General features: G+C 44.0%; 1 protein-coding gene across 5 annotated transcripts in view; it reads left to right on the top strand.

The window, feature by feature from the left end:
• Nucleotides 1-2,137: 2,137 nt before the first annotated feature.
• The window catches only part of GARRE1 (granule associated Rac and RHOG effector 1), an 83,633-nt gene continuing 69,993 nt past the window's right edge, over nt 2,138-15,777 (top strand). For 4 of the 5 annotated variants that reach the window (XM_081517170.1, XM_081517174.1, XM_081517171.1 and 1 more), the window contains exon 1: nt 2,138-2,185. The gene's annotated coding sequence lies outside the window, so the exon portion shown is untranslated. Of the gene's footprint in view, nt 2,186-9,358; nt 9,453-9,547; nt 9,685-15,777 lie in introns of all 5 variants that reach the window. The other variant, XM_081517173.1, reaches the window with a different exon arrangement.

Raw genomic sequence — 15,777 nt, 5'->3', positions numbered from 1 at the left:
TGCTTTGCAAGAGAAGCCACCACAATGAGAAGCCCATGCATCACAACTAGAGAGTAGCCCCAGCTTACCACAACTAGAGAAAGCTACATGCAGCAATGAAGACCCAGCGCAGCCATAAATAAATAAATGTATTTTCTCAATCTACACTCACCTTCAGCTTCATTAGCCCCCTAAGCCCCAGTGACATCTCCAGCTCTCACCTAAGCTCGAGTTCCACCTCAACCGCCTACTTGGTGTGTCCTCTTTCACATGATACCATGTTCACAAGGGCACTCATGACCTTCTTCCTCTCTGCCTCACTTCCCAATGCACTGAGTGTCACCACTCCAGTGGCTCATCCCAGGGACCCAGGAGAGATTTAGGATTCCCTCCTCTTTCTGATCCTCCATGTCTAGGTCACCAATGACTTTATTCCCTGTTGGCACTCCCATAGTATGTGAATGACTTTCAAAGTAAGAGCCACACACCCACTAATGTAAGAAGGCAATCTATTGGAGTAAAGGAAGAAAATACTAGAACTTAAGACTTATCTTTCAAAATGTTTAATGTATGTTTAATAACATAAGCAGTTTATTAGTAGTGTATTACATATATATAAGTTGTAAGTAACATAAAGCTGCACAATATTCAAATGTTTTCAAGAACAAAAAAAATGTGCAGGTCCTGGTCTAAACGAGGATCAACTTTTGCAAAAAAAAAAAAAAAAAGGAAATAGACTCCTAATTGATCTCCACATCCATCCAACTAGCTTGGTAAAATATACATAAAATGCATCATTTTAATCACATTTAAGTGACCGCTCTGCGGCATTAAGTACATTTACACTGTTGTGCAATCACCACCACATCCATCTGCAGAACTTTCTCATCTTCCCAACCCACAATTCTGTATCTATTTATTTATTTATTGGCTGCACCATGCAGCATGTGGGATCTTGTTATCCAACTAGGGAATGAACCCACATCCCCTGCATTGGAAGCATGGAGTCAACCCTGACTGGATCATTTAGGGAAGTCCCTCTCTGTACCCATTAAATACAAACTCTGAATGCTCGAATGCTCCCCTCCTCCCAGTCCCTGACAACTACCATTTTACTCTCTGTCTCTATGAACTTGACTATTCTAGGTACCTCATTTAAGTGGAATTATAGAATATTTGTCCTTTTGTGATTGGATTCTTTCACTTAGCATAATGTCTTCAGTTTATCCTTTTGTAGCATGTGTCAGAATTGCCTTCCTTTTTAAGGCTAAATAACAGTCCATTGAATGGATATACCTCATTTTGTTTATCCAGTTCATGCATTGACGGACACTGGGTTGCTTCCACCTTTTTGACTTTCATGAATAACGTTGCTATTAACATGGGCATGCAAATCTATGTCCACTCTTGCCTCTCCTCTCTAGTCCTTCTCCACAATATGGCCCAAGTCATCCCTTTAAACCCACAAGTATGGCCAAATCACCCCTTGCCCTCAAGTAAAACTTTCTCATCACCTTAGTTTCTTGAACACAAAGCTACTGAAAACACCTGCCATTGCTTTTGCATAATATCCTTTTCTCCCTGCTTCTTCAACCCTCCCCACCTTAGGATCTTAACTCCTTCCTGCTCTTGTCCTGAGGGAAGAATCCTCTGGTCACTCTCCTTCACTAGGTCAGGGGACTCCCTCCCTCCCTCATCAACTTTCCCCTCCTAGCACTTGTCTCAGTTGGCACTGTATCATCAAGCGCATTTATAACAATTATTATATTTCCATCGCTGGAGAATAAACGTATGAGGGAGAGGGCACTATCCGGTTCCTACAGCGCCTGCCAAGACCAGGCAGCTAGCTAATACGCGCTCAATTTCTCAGTAATTAATTTTAACAGTAAATCTGTGTGGACGCAGCTGACCCCTCCCGCCCGGAGGCCAAGTCACAGTAGAGAAACTGGATGGCTCTGGGGGCTCTGGCCGCCGGTCCTCGAACCCACCCTGGCTCTCCCACTTGGAGGTCGGGACGGAGGTGCAGGGCCGCCCGCGTCCCCGGCCCGCGCAGGGCGTTGCGGGGGTGGGGGGGGTCGACTCCCCGCCGCTGGGTCCTCAGCCACCCGGCGTACGCCTGGGGCGGGGGCGGGGCCAGCCCGGCGACGTCACTTCCGGTGTACACAGCCGGTCCGGGCGGTTCGCAGGGGGCCGGGGCGCGTCGCAGGTGAGGAGCGGGCACGAGCAGGCGCTGCCTGGCGCTGGCGGGCGGGCGGGCTCACCCACCGTGGGGCGGGTGGGCGGTGGGCCGCTGCCGGGGCTGGCGACTGGATCAGCTCGCGGGGCGTCGCTCCCGCTCGGGGCCTCAGGGCTCAGGGCCGTCGGCTCCCGCCCCTTGCCTGTCCGCTGTGGAGGACGCCGGGCTCAGGGGGAGCTGGCCGGGTGGACGGAAGCCCGGAGAGGCCTCGCGGCTCGTGCCTGGGACTGGGGGCGCGGCAGGGACCCCGAGGATACGGGACATGAGGGGCCGGGGGCGCTCCCTTAGGCAACCGGGACGGGGGAGGTCGAGCTGGCCCCGGGACCCGCTCCCGGAAACCCGCCGAGGAGTCCGCGAAGGGACCTCGGCCTGTGGGTCCCGGGGTCCGCGGGGACTGCCTAGGGACGCAGCCCTCACGCCGCCCCGCGGCTGCCGGTCGGCTGAGCTCACCTTCCCGCCGGGGCCGGGCCGGGCCGGGCCCCGAGGAACACGATTTTCTGGCCCCGCTGAGCCCGTTGGCGCAGTCGGGCCCGGGGAGGTTGCGCGGGGACCCCGAGAGGGCCGGGGCTGAGGATGAAGGACCCAAACCTGAGGGGCGAGCGTAGGGTCAGGGGTGTGTCTTCCTGCTCTGCTTGGTGCGAGGAAAGAAGCTTGCCTGGTTGGCATGATAAGAATTTTGTTTATTCTCCTCACAAATTTTGCCAGATGGAATACTTAAGCTTTGCGGGAAGAGGCCCTAATTTGAAAACAGCTTGTTTCCTCCCCTCACTCCCATTATAAAAGCAATTCATTCTCCTTTCTTCACGCTCAAGACAACACAAAGTGTTGTGACAGTACTTTTTAAAGTGACAATCATCCTGCAACCTATCACTCAGTGATAGCCATTGCTAACATTTTGGTGATACCAATAAATACATGTATTATTACTTTTATGGACTTCATAATATACCTTTGTATATCACAATTTAACCAAGTCCTACTAATGAACATGTAGGTTGTTTCCAGTTCGTCATGGGATAGATGATTCTGCCACAAGGGTTTGTCTGATGGTTCTTTTAAGATAAATTAACAAATGAGTTCAAAGGTAACATTCATTTTAAAAATACATAGTATTATTTTTCTTTTGTTGACGCTTCCAAAATTTTTCTCCATTCCAGTATTTATAACATCCATCCATCTTTGCTTCTCTTTTCATGGTTTTATTTTGTTTTTCTTTTAGCTATTTAATTTACTTAAAATAGGGTTTTGGTTTTAAGATATGAAATATTTTCCAAATACCTTCTCGATTTTACTGAATAAGCTATAATTGCCATTTTATCATATTTTACACTGCAAGTTCTAAGTATGTGTTTGTAAAGGACTGCTTACAGATTTGATACTTAGATTTTGTGTATGCTTTTTAAAATTCCATTCACAGTATCATTTTTAAAAATTATTTTTCTTTACAAGTCCAGGGAGTATTTCTTGTTTGAATTTTTTTTTTAATGTTTATTTTTTGAGATAGAAAGTTTAGTTACTGCTGTTTCATATGCTTTCTTACTGACAAGATAACAAACTCCATATGAAGAGTTCAGGTTTGTTGTGGCAACTTTTCCGTCTGGCATTTGAGATTCTAATCTTCCTCTATTTTTGCACACGAATACGTAGGTTAGCATTGGAGACCAAGATAGAAAAGTTCTCAGATTCCCTTGGCAAGCCTAGATTTTTCTATCTAAAATTATCCCTGGATTTTTGGAAGACAGCATGTTTTAAGCATCCTCTTTAAAAATTTTTAAACAAGTTGCACATGATTCAGCTGAAATTTTTGCTAAATGTTTATTCTGTTGCTAATCTGAAGCCTAATACACAGGAAGCTTTTTGTCACACAAATCTAACAAGTCTATAGGAAAATTACTGTTTCTGAGAGTTAGTAGACTGGGATATCACATGAGTTGAGTGTCCACTCTCTTCTTTTCCCTCCTGTGACTTTCTGCTTAGTGGAAAGTGATGACCTTCCAAGGTGGACAGAGAATGTTGGTTTGAATAAGGAATCGCTTTTTTGGAGTTACAGAAAAAGTGAGATCCCATTTTCTCTTAGTATAAGTTCACCGAAAGCCTGGATGTGTCAGGGGTTGTGCTTCAAATGTCTTTATTCATACTGAATCCATCCTTCTCATGGTCCCTTAATGGATAGACACAGTGGCTGCTGCTTTCTCATTTCCCTTGACCATAAGTGTTTGGCATGGTGAGCTACTTTCTTGCTGTTGTGAACCTCCTCTTTGGTGGCCTTCTTGACTTGATGCTATCGTGGTCATTATCTTAACTTTGTGACTGTGCTTTCTCATTTGTCTTTGCCTCTCTTCTTCCCACATCTGCCTGGGAGCATTTTGCATTTTTGTTGTTGTTCAGTCACTAAGTTGTGTCTGACTCTTTGCGACCCCACGGACCATAGCACACCAGGCTCCTCTATCCTTCACGGTTTCCCAGAGTTTGCTCAAATTCTTGTCCATTGAGTCAGTGATGCTATCTAATCATGTCATCCTCTGCTGCCCCCTTCTCCTTTTGCTTTCAGTCTTTCCCAGCATCAGGGTCTAGGCATTTTCTAAGGCCTAGCTTAATATCTCTACCTCTGTCCCTCAGTGCATGCTCCTTCTCATTCATCCAGTAGGTGACTTCTAGGTAGAGACCCATTTCATCCCTTCACCCTGTTTCCACTTGGTGACCCCAACTCAGACTTTGCTGCAAGTAATTTCTTTTTCTCACTCTAACTGACCCCTGGACATGTTTCTGAGGCCATACTTTATCCAGGTGAGGGAGCCCTTCACTGCTCCCAAGGTGGCTTGTCCTTCATGACTCTCAAGTTCTTACCAGTTGACTTATTACAACTCTTCTCTTTTCTTGATTTGGGTTGTATTTACCATTTGCTTTCTATTCCTTATAATTTGATTTAAACTTGTACCTTTGCTCTAAGGGACTTCAGACATAATATTATCCTACCCTGAATTAGAAAAGTGAGACCCAGTGAATTTAGTCATGAATTTAGTTAGCTCACATTTATGGAGTATTTACAGTATAGGCCAGTTACTGTATTGGAAGATTGGAATACAGAGCTGGAAGGCATGGCCTAGGTAAGATAACCAGATAAGTGATTTCATCAAGTATCACAAGTGCCTAGAAGCAGGAGACAGGTTTTAAAGATCTTGTCCATCATGTTCACTGCTGCTATCTCCACAGCCTGGAGCACAGTGTTTCCTGAACGATTATTTGTTGATTGAATCAATGATCATCTGAGACTGAAATCAGAATGAATGTTACATCAATTATCTATAGAAAAAATACAAGGCAAGAGAAGTTTGTAAATGGAGGTTTGAGAATTTCAGGGAAAACTTTCAAGTTCAACCAGAATGACCCAGCTATAACCCTCAGAAAGCATGATTGGAATGTGTTTGTGGCCGATTCTTAAACTTAATGTTGTATCCTCAGAAGAAAGACTGGGACTCTGGAAGGAGAGGTTTCGGGAGATATCTTTGGAAATTGGGTTGGTGGGTCCAAGAGAAGAATTGACTTATGTGTAGTACTGTCTGGGGACGCTGGTTGGAGGAGCTGTGTGCAGTCCTCCACTGGGTCTTTGCACTTCCAAGCAGATGGGTGCATCTCTGTTGACACCTCTAGTGGGCAGAATCTTTCCTTTGCTGCCATGATCCAAAAACCCTTTGATTAGAACATGACTTTACATGGAGATTTCCTGTTGAGAGTGCTCTTCATCCAGACCATTTGGTCAGATTCTGGTCTGTTTCCCCATCTGAGAAATGGGATAATAATAACACCTTCCTCTTTGGCCCCCCAGTAAGTGCTCAGTATTAGCTCTTGTCAGAGTTTGTAACTGGCCTTCAGGACTTCCCTGATAGGTTAGTTGGTAATGAATCTGCCTGCAATGCAGGAGACCCTGGTTCGATTCCTGGGTCAGGAAGATCTGCTGGAGACGGGATAGGCTACCCACTCCAGTATTTTTGGGCTTCCCTTGTGGCTCAGCTGGTAAAGAATCTGCCTGCAATGCAGAAGACCTGGGTTTAATCCTTGGATTGGAAAGATCCCTGGAGAAGGGAAGGGCTACCCACTCCAGTATTCTGACCTGGAGAATTCCATGGACTGTGTAGTCCATGGGGTCACAAAGAATTGGGCATGACCGAGCAACTTTGACTTTCACTTTTCTGGTTAATACATCAGTCATCTTTGAGCTTAGATAGCCTGAATCAGTCCCCCTGAACCTCCTTGTTCCTGGGTGCACTGACAAAGCTGAGAGCCAGAAGGTGGGAAGTCATGACAGCTATGCTCTTCCCAAACTGCTTATTCAAAGAATCCAGCCACAGTTGTCAAGGAAGACTTCCAGGGGAAGGCTGGTCTTGAGCTGAGTACTGTGGGTAGTAGTGAGTTCAGCACCACCAAAAGGGGAGCTGGCTTTTAGGCAGGGTCATGACAGCTACAGAGGTGTAGAGCTGAGCAACCTTGAGGTATGTGATTTGAAGGATATTTAAGGTGAAGGGTGGATAGACATGAATAGGGGAGTAGAGGGAAATGAGGCTGGAAAGTGGGGCCAGCTTTTGAGGATATAATTCATAACAGTCTCTAGCTTTTGTGTCAGGTGCTGTGTCTATCCCTTAGCCTCACTGTGCCAGCCAGGTGTCATGTGAAGTGCTTTGCATATATTGCCTTGTTTGCTCCTCATAATAACCCTGTGATGTAGGTATTTACTGTTAAAGAGAAATGACATGTCAGATATCACCTACAAGGTCTCTGCCCCTCGATTCAGCCTGCATGTTGCTATAAGGCTAACCCTTGATATCTGCTATGCACTTAAAAGACTTTTGTGACTCCTGTTTCCTAATGAAGTCCAAGGTCACAAGATTTTCTGACTTCATAAAAACATTTTGGGTTAAAGTGTGAAAATATGTGTGTCTTAGTGTTGAATCAAAACAGCATAGGTGCAGAATGCATCAAGTGCAGAGAAATATCATTTCAGTGAAAAAGGCAAGATGCAAGGCAATGTGTATATGTGCCCATTTGTGTAAAAAAAAAAGAGGGGTGGTACTCATGAAACAGATTTCTAAGAGTGGGAAGACAGTTCTTGAATGATAGAAAAGAAACAATGATTGCCGTTGGAATAACGGTACAGAAATTGAGGCTGGTAGACTGACCTAGCTTTTTCTTGCATACTCTTTTGTACAATATGATTTTTTTCAATGGTGTACATGTATTATATTATCAATTAAAAATTAATAGGGGGACTTCTCTGGCAGTCCAGTGGTTAAGATTTTGTGCTTCCACTGTAAGGCTTCCCAGGTGGCTTAGTAGTAGAGAATCTGACTGCCAGTGCAGGAGACACAAGAGATGCGAGTTTGATCCCTAGGTCGGGACGAGTCCCTGGAGTAGGAAATGGCAACCTATTCCCAGTATTCTTGCCTGAAAAATTCCATGGACAGAGGAGCCTGGCAGGCTACAGTCCATGGGGATGCAAAGAATTGGACACAACTGAGTGACTGAGCATGCACGCACGCTTCCAATGTAGGGGGCACAGGTTCTATCCTTGGTCCAGGATCTAAGATCCTACAAGCTGCACGGCATGGCCAAAGAAAAAACATAGGAATTAAAAGCTAAATGTCCGTTGTACACAGCAGTTATTTAGAGAGGGAATGTAGCGTAGAGGTTAAGGGCAAGGACTGTGTCCAGGCTGCTTGAGTTTACATCCTGCCTCTACTACTTAACTAGTCACTGACCCCTAAGCCTCCCTTTGCCTCAATTTACCCTATCTGAAAAGGGGGAAAGTAATAGTGCCTACCTCCTGGTGTTATAGTGAGGCTTAAAGGAGTTGTTATTTGTGAAGTCCTTAGAACAGTGCCTGACGGCTGTGGGTTTCTGGCTGTGGTGGTCGTGGTGTGCCCCTGTGTTGTGCATCAAAGTGACTGTGAAGGTATGTCCAGTCTGTCTCTGTGCGCTCACAGTTCATCTGGAAAGGCTCCATGGGAACTAAAGGGGCAGAAGATGGTTTCATTGAAACAGTGGATCTTAAATATTGGTAACTTCTAGGAAAAGTGAAAGGAGAGACAAAAACACAAAGTGGCTTGTTCTGGGAGTGATATGTGTCCGAGATGGACTGAGGCAGAGAAATGAAGCAGGAAAGAGCCTTGAGGGAGCCTGAAACTGGAATATATTAATGCCATGGCCAGTCACTGTTCTTAATATATATAAAATAATGATATGATGTATGATAATGACAGTTTAGGCTTGATGAAATGTGGTAGCTCTACCTTGATCTTTCACATGATTGTGGGGTGTTCCTGTGTAATTTTTGTAATGAACCCTTTAATACAGTACATGTGGGTTACTTCCAGGTTGGTGCTTGTAGTCATTGCTGCCAGTGGGCATCCTGGATACAGGCCTCTACGTTTCCTGAGTCTGTTTCTAGGATTCATTCCTAGATGGTGTCGATTTTTTTTTTTAAACTATTTTGACTATGTTCCTTGTGTCTAGGCCACTGTCAGATATGTGCTTTTTCAAATTGGTAGTTGCAAACAATCATAATGTGAAAAATTGATTTTGACTGTGCAATTAAAGCTAGGTATTACCTGAAAAAAATTCAGATTTTCTTAATTGAAAATGATTTGGGGATTAGGTGCCAGTGAGATGGTCATTATGACTGGCGAACCTAGAAATACCTGAGTCTTCCCCTACCCAACTCCCAGATCCCAGAGGGGGATGTGTGTGCCTGAGAACAGGTAAGAGGAAGCTGGCTTGGCTCCCAGACTTGAGAGCTGCAGTCTGGTAACCTAGGCAGGGAGAGGGGAAAGTGGTTCCTCTCACCAGGGACAAGGATCTGTCAGTTTTGTGTGTGTGTGTGTGTTTTTTTTTAATTTTCATTTATTTATTTGTATTTTTGGCTGCACTGGGCCTTTGTTGCTGTGTGCAGCCTCCTCTAGCTGAGGCGAACTAGGGCTACTCTTTGTTGCGGTGGGAGGGCTTCTCATTGTGGTGGCTTCTCTCGTTACGGAGCATGGGCTCTAGGCTCAAGGGCTTCGGTAGTTGTGGCTTGTGGGCTCTAGAGCACAGGTTCAGTAGTTGGTGCGCAGGCTTCATTGTCCCACAGCATATGGAATCTTCCCGGACTAGGAATTGAACACGTATCCCTGCACCGACGGGCGGACTCCTATCCACTGCACCACCAGGGAAGTCTACAAGGACCTATCTTGTTCCCCATCTCAAGGTAGGAGAGAAGGCACCTATGCTTAAGTTGGTCTGTAATGTCCTTTGTAATGCAAGGTGATTCATTCCTTAGCACTGCCCCTGTTCTTTCTCTAGTTTGGGGCTGAAAGAGGAGGGAGTGGTAAGCACAGAAACGGGAGGAGCCTGATTTCCTTCCCCTCTGGAGAACACAGGGCAGCACTACTTTCAGTTTCTTGCCGGGATTTGGGAGTTGAGGCCAGAACTGCAAGAAGGTAAAAATGTTTTTGAAAGTTGTTATAACTATGTAGGGGTGGGGGTAGAGGGGAGTTCGTATTTTTACTGATAGTAGGCCAGAATGAAGAATTAAAAAGATAAAATGCTGCCCTCTCACTGGTCTGTGGCCTGTTTCAAAGCAGTAGCTTCCATTTATTGACTTTATGTCCTTTATGGACTTAATCCTCACTGAAGTCCTGAAGAAACTGAGGCACAGGAGTTCAGTAATTTACGTAAGCCTTGGGTTAGTAAATACCATTCATTCAACTGATAGTTACTGAGAGCAGGATTTCGTATCCAGGTCAATCTGTCTCCCAAAGCCATAACTGTTTCCATGAAATCTCTCAATGTTGGAGCATCTTACCCTGCAAATTAAGAATATGAGCCACTGCAGTCTTCCTCCTAGGGCTGTCTTGCCTGCTTCGGAAAGAAGTGGGGGTGAGATGAGAAGGAGGCTCCTTGAATGTCCTCACTGCTAAATATTTGACTTGCTGTAATGTTTGCGGAAAAGAAAGAGCTCCTGAGCTATAACTCTGATTTACTGGGGTTTTTTGAGAGATGGGAAGGCTTGCTGGGTGTGAAAATTGGAGGCTTTATTCTTAGTCCAAAGGAGGGAACTTCTATTATATCCATCGATAAAATTTTTCATGAGTACCTTAAATTTTCAGAAATTGTCCTGAATCTAAAGTGTATTTATTTAAAATTTATATAGTTCCTTTCTGTAGTAAGAGAAACAGTTTCCATATTACAGTTTGATTTACCCATTTGTACTTAAGCTTCTTGATAAATACTTGTTTTTCCCCTTTGGAGGTTAATTTTGACTAGGTTCCACAGTGTGAGTTGTTAAGAATGAGTCACGCTATAGAACTTTAAGTTTTCTTGAATGACTTTCTAATGGATACATAAATTTGGAAACTTTGGACTGGACTTAACCAGAGCTGAGTAGATCAAAGCCTTTTCGTGCTCTAACACACTGAAACAAAAACTGAAGGTTTTTAATAGGTCTAGGTTAAAAAAATATTTTTTAACAAATCGGATTTGAAAAATTACATCAGTGTTTTGTAACTTTTAATTTAACGATTTACTTTAAAGTTATTGCCTCTCCTTGATTTATGCTCAAATTTCCATCAGCAGCATAGTTTGTTGTCATGAATGTCTTCATAGTGCTTAGGTGCATTTTGATGTGCAAATTTTTGTTAGTTCAAGACCATTTCAGTTTATAGATAAAAACTTTGTTTCCCCTGAGTAAACTTTTTTGGATATTTAGGAGCCACCTTTGTTCACCTTTTGGAGATGTGGGGTAGTTGTTTACAGATAAACCTCTTGGCAAGACTCTGACTTCCCCTTGCACCCCCTCCCCCATTTCCTTTTCTTTTGGAGATTTCTGTTCAACAGATTTTTTTTTTGACTCAGAGCATTTCTCCAATACAATTCAAAAGTTCTAATATTTTTTTGTTTATTTGGTCTTACCTCACGGCTTATAGGGACCCGCACCATTGGTAGTGAAAGCAGAGTCCTAACTGCTGGACCACCAGGGAATTTCCTGGCCTGTTTTGTTTTTAACCTGTGTTATTCTGAAACTAAATTTCAACTCTGTTGCCTTTGTGGTTAGAAAATTTCTTTTTTCTGCTCTAACTGAAATTATCAGTTGTTCGTAGATTACTGAGTATAAAAGCTTTTTGACAATCTGCTAATGCTGACTTGCTTTGTTTTTATGGAGGAATGTCATGTTTTGTGATGATAAATTGTTTTAGAGCAGGTGTCAGCACAAGGGGCAGTCAGGTGTCACCCTGTGGAAGCAGTGTTACCCCTTTAGACCAGAATCTCCTTGACACCAGCACTGTTAACCTTTGCATCCTAGGTGCCTAGAGCGCTCAGGCACAACTTACAGGGTTGAGTCATGCTGGAGAACACAGGTGTAGAAGTATCTTTAACTACGATAGATTCTAGCTATGATTAGAAATTTTTAGAATTCTATGAATAAATTCTATTTATTTAGTAGAGTTTTTTTCTGTCTGTTTGAGTTTTCATACCTCAATATAATTTTAATATTTTTTGTTTTGGCTGCACCAGCCTGCATATTTAGTAGGGTTTTTTCCTGTCTGCTAGCATTTTCATACCTCAGTATAGGAAAGCTTGGACTGCAGATTTTGTCAACCAGTCAGTTATTTAGTAACTTTTTGTTTTGTTTTGGCTGCACAAAGCTGTATATTTAGTAGGGTTTTTTTTTTTTTTCTGTCTACTTCAGTTTTCATACAGGAAAGCATGGGCTTCAGATTTTGTCAACCAGTCAGTTATTTAGTAACTTTTTGTTTTGGCTTCACCACTGGGCATGCAGGATCTTAGTGCCCCAACCAAGGATCTAGAACCAGTGCCCCTTGCAGTGGAAGCACAAAGTCTTGACCACTGGGCCACCAGGGAAGTCCCTGTCTTAATAGCAGTTTTAGTAGCCACTTCTTGACCAGGAAAAATATAGTTTAATCTTGGCGTCCTTAAAATTTTTTTTCATTGACTTTTTTTTTTAACTCTGATATAACTTTAATATTTCAGGAGTTGCCGCATGACTCTTTAAATTGACATGGGTTATATTCCTTGGAAACTTTTTGTATAAACTAGAGCCCAGTTTGGCACGTATTTTTCTTTGGGAGCAGTCTCCCGGGCACAGAAGCGGTCTGGGCTTGGTGGACCCCTAAGTGTCACTTCCTTTCCCCTGGTCTTGGCTCTCCATGCCTCCCTTTCCGTTTCCATGTTTTAATGATACCCTCCCTGCTCAGTGATTTGTGTTCAGGAAGCTAGGCAGTGATTACTTTTGTTTCAGCTTTGTGAATTTCCTCTCCCACTTCCTATTTTTACTGAGCAACTACAGGAAATGAGGCAGCTCCTGCCTGGCAGCTGCTAAGTCCTGATTTTAGGTGGCAGAGAGCAAGACTTTAGGACTTTTTTAAAATTTAGTTAATTTATTTATATTTATTTTTGGCCATACCACATGGCATGTGGAACTTCCCTGACCAGGGGTTGAACCTGTGTTCCCTGCAATGGAAGCACGGGGTCTTAACCCCTGGACTATCAGGGAAGTCCAAGGCTTTAGGGCTTTAAAAAAAAAAAAGAGAGCAAACATTTTCTTTATTTTTTTAAGTTTGTTGTTTGGCCGCATCTTGAGGCATGCGGGATCTTAGTTCCCAGGCCAGGGTTTGAACCCGCATCCCCTGCAGTGGAAGTGCAGAGTCTTGACCACTAGATGACCAGAGAAGTCCCTTAAAGCATGTTCCACCTTTGTCCACAGGAATCATAGAAACACACTCTTATGATTGGGTGATTGGGTTGAGATGACGACGTGTCCTCCTCAGCCTGGGGTTGGGGGAAACTGGGTACTTCTCAGCTGGAGGGCAGAGCTTTTGGGAAGTGGTTGAGGGGTTTTTCCAGTAGTAACACTGAGACATAGTAGCCCTGTGGAGAAGGAGCTGTTGTGGGTGGACAGTGTGGCAGGAGCCAAGGGTCAGTGGAAGGGACCTGTTGCAAGTGAGGCTGGAGGGGGTGATGCTGGATTTGGGGGGGCCTCGATTGGCAGGCTTGAAGTGAAGTGAGGAGTCCCATTTGCTCTGAGATCTTTGACAAGGCCTCAGCCTCTACAGTGCTCTCCTTTCTCCCAACTCCCAGCATTTGATTTCTCAACCAGGTATTTAGCATTTACCTGCCTCTCTTCCAGTGATACCTGAAATGTATCTATTGTGGCTTAACTTATGGGGGAAGTTTGTATCCTCTTCCCAGAAAGAAATAACTTATACATTAGGTACCTGAACATGGAAGGACTTTGTTTAACAGAGTTGCTCAGTAGCAGTACTATTGACCTTTTGGGTGGATTATTCTTTGTCTTTAGGTGGACAGGGGGCTGTCCTGTGCATTGCAAAATGTTTAGCAGCATTCCTGGCCTTACCCACTAGCACTCTCCCAGTTGTAACAACCAATAAGTGTTTCCAGACATTGCAGAATGTCCCCTGGGTGGATGTCTGTGTTTGTGAGTGAGTGAGTGAGTGAGAGTGTGTACGTATGTATTTATGTATAGCCTCGTCTTCACTTGTTGAGAGCCACTATGTTAAAAGATTGAGTGCTGACTTACTAATTTTGTGAAATGAGATAAAATAGAATGTTTGGTCCCGTGGAATTGGAGCTATTTGTTAGTTTTATTCCAGTATCTGATATTCTCATGCATTTTTAGCTTGCTACTTAGATTTTGCTATTGTCTATCTATTATGCTTTCATTGAAAGGTCTTGGGGCCGGAGCATCTGGAGGCTTGGCTTCTAGTCCTCATAGAAGATACTCTTTCTTGGTCTTAAATGCTCGCTTCTGAAGACTAGTTCTTTGGAAGCTGAACAGTGCTCGTGTAAGGGAGAGAGCAACAGGCATTTAGGATGTAACAGTAACAATAGCCAACATTTATGCAGTGCTTGTGTAGATCAGGTGACCGGGATTGAACTGTGAACTGTGGTGATCACAATTGGCAGAACTGAATGCTGTGAGAGACTGTAAGGAAAGGGAACAGGATAGGGACCATCTGGGCTAATACATTTAGGGTTGATATCAAGGCAGTAAATGCACAGGAGGAAGACCAAGGGATAGAAGGACGACTGGGTAACATGTCGTTAGGAGTCTAGTCCCAGGAGAGTTGAATTTGGGTCATCAGCAATGGATATGGGTATCATCTCCTAAAGAGAGACAACTTTTCTCTTTTATCATCTCTCCAGCTCAACTTCCTGCCAGTTCCTGTCAAGAATCCTATAACATGAAACCATCTCCTAAGGATAATAAACAGAATGTCTCAGTCTAAATAATTGACAGAGGTAGAGTAATGTCGTGATGGAGAGCTCTGCTGCTAGTGGCAGGTCCCCCAGGTGCAAACCGGCACTTTTGGGGACTATTTACCTCACCAGTGTGGCAGGAACCTAAAGAACTCACTCAGCTTCTTATATTACCTCACAGGGTAATTAGGTAACAAATGAGGTAACAAATGTGAAGTGTGTAGCACAGTGCCTGCTACTTAGTATCCACTCAGTTAATGTCAGTTGTTTTTCTTTTACAGTTCTAAAGTGAAGTCGCTCAGTCCTGTCGGACTCTTTGCGACCGCATGGACTGTATGTAAGCTACCACACTCCTCCGTCCATGGGATTTTCCAGGCAAGAGTACTGGAGTGGGTTGCCATTGCCTTCTCCAAAGGATCTTCCCAACCCAGGGATTGAACCCAGGTCTTCCGCATTGTAGGCAGACGGTTTACCATCTGAGCCACCAGGGAAGTCCTCACATTTACAGTTCTAGTGAACATTAAATGAAATTATGTATCCAAAGCTCTGGGTATAATGGTTGACACATTGTAGTCACTTAATGATCAGTTTTATTGAGGAGAATTTGGGTGAACATGCCATTTTGTCAGCTTTTGTTTTTTCTTCTTCAAGTGGACTCTTCTATCTAGCACTTAGCTTACTGCCTCTGTGGCTAGCAAGGCTGACCACATGAATGCTGTATAGAAATAGCCGTTAAATAAATACTGAGAATGAACTAATTATTCAGCAAATAGCTGTTGAATGTTTACAAAGTGCTTAGCACCCTCGAATATCTTGAATGAGCTCAGTGATCTTGGTTGGAGGTGGCAGAGAAACACCGGAAGCTGGCAGTTGTGATGCAGTGCATTACAGTATAGCAAAGATGATGCTAAGACAGGGCTAAAAACAGGATGTTTTGGTTGCACACGTAGGTTCTCCTACCTCAGGCTTTGTCAAGGTCTCTTCCCAAAGGAGGTGACGTATCAGACATCCCAGGAGGAGTGAGAGTAAGCCAGGAGACTTATCCATGCAGAAGGAGCTCAGTGGGTAGATGGTGAGAGGAAAAATGGCACAGGCACAAACTAGGCAGAAATGGGCTGGGGGAGGTGGGAGAAAGCTGGGAAGGTAATGGAGAGCCGTAATCGGTTTTAAGCGGGAGAGTGGGATGATTAATCACACAGCAACCAGAGAGGAACAGTCCAGGCATTTGGAAGATCGCTCACGAGGCTCCTCTATAATTCAGGCAGGAGATAAAGATAGTTAGAACTTTGGATTGG

Source organism: Giraffa tippelskirchi, chromosome 7, assembly GCF_054371585.1.
Source record: "Giraffa tippelskirchi isolate mGirTip1 chromosome 7, T2T-mGirTip1v1.2.pri, whole genome shotgun sequence".
In the NCBI taxonomy this organism is placed as follows: Eukaryota; Metazoa; Chordata; class Mammalia; order Artiodactyla; family Giraffidae; genus Giraffa; species Giraffa tippelskirchi.
This window is presented reverse-complemented; position numbering and strand designations above follow the sequence as displayed.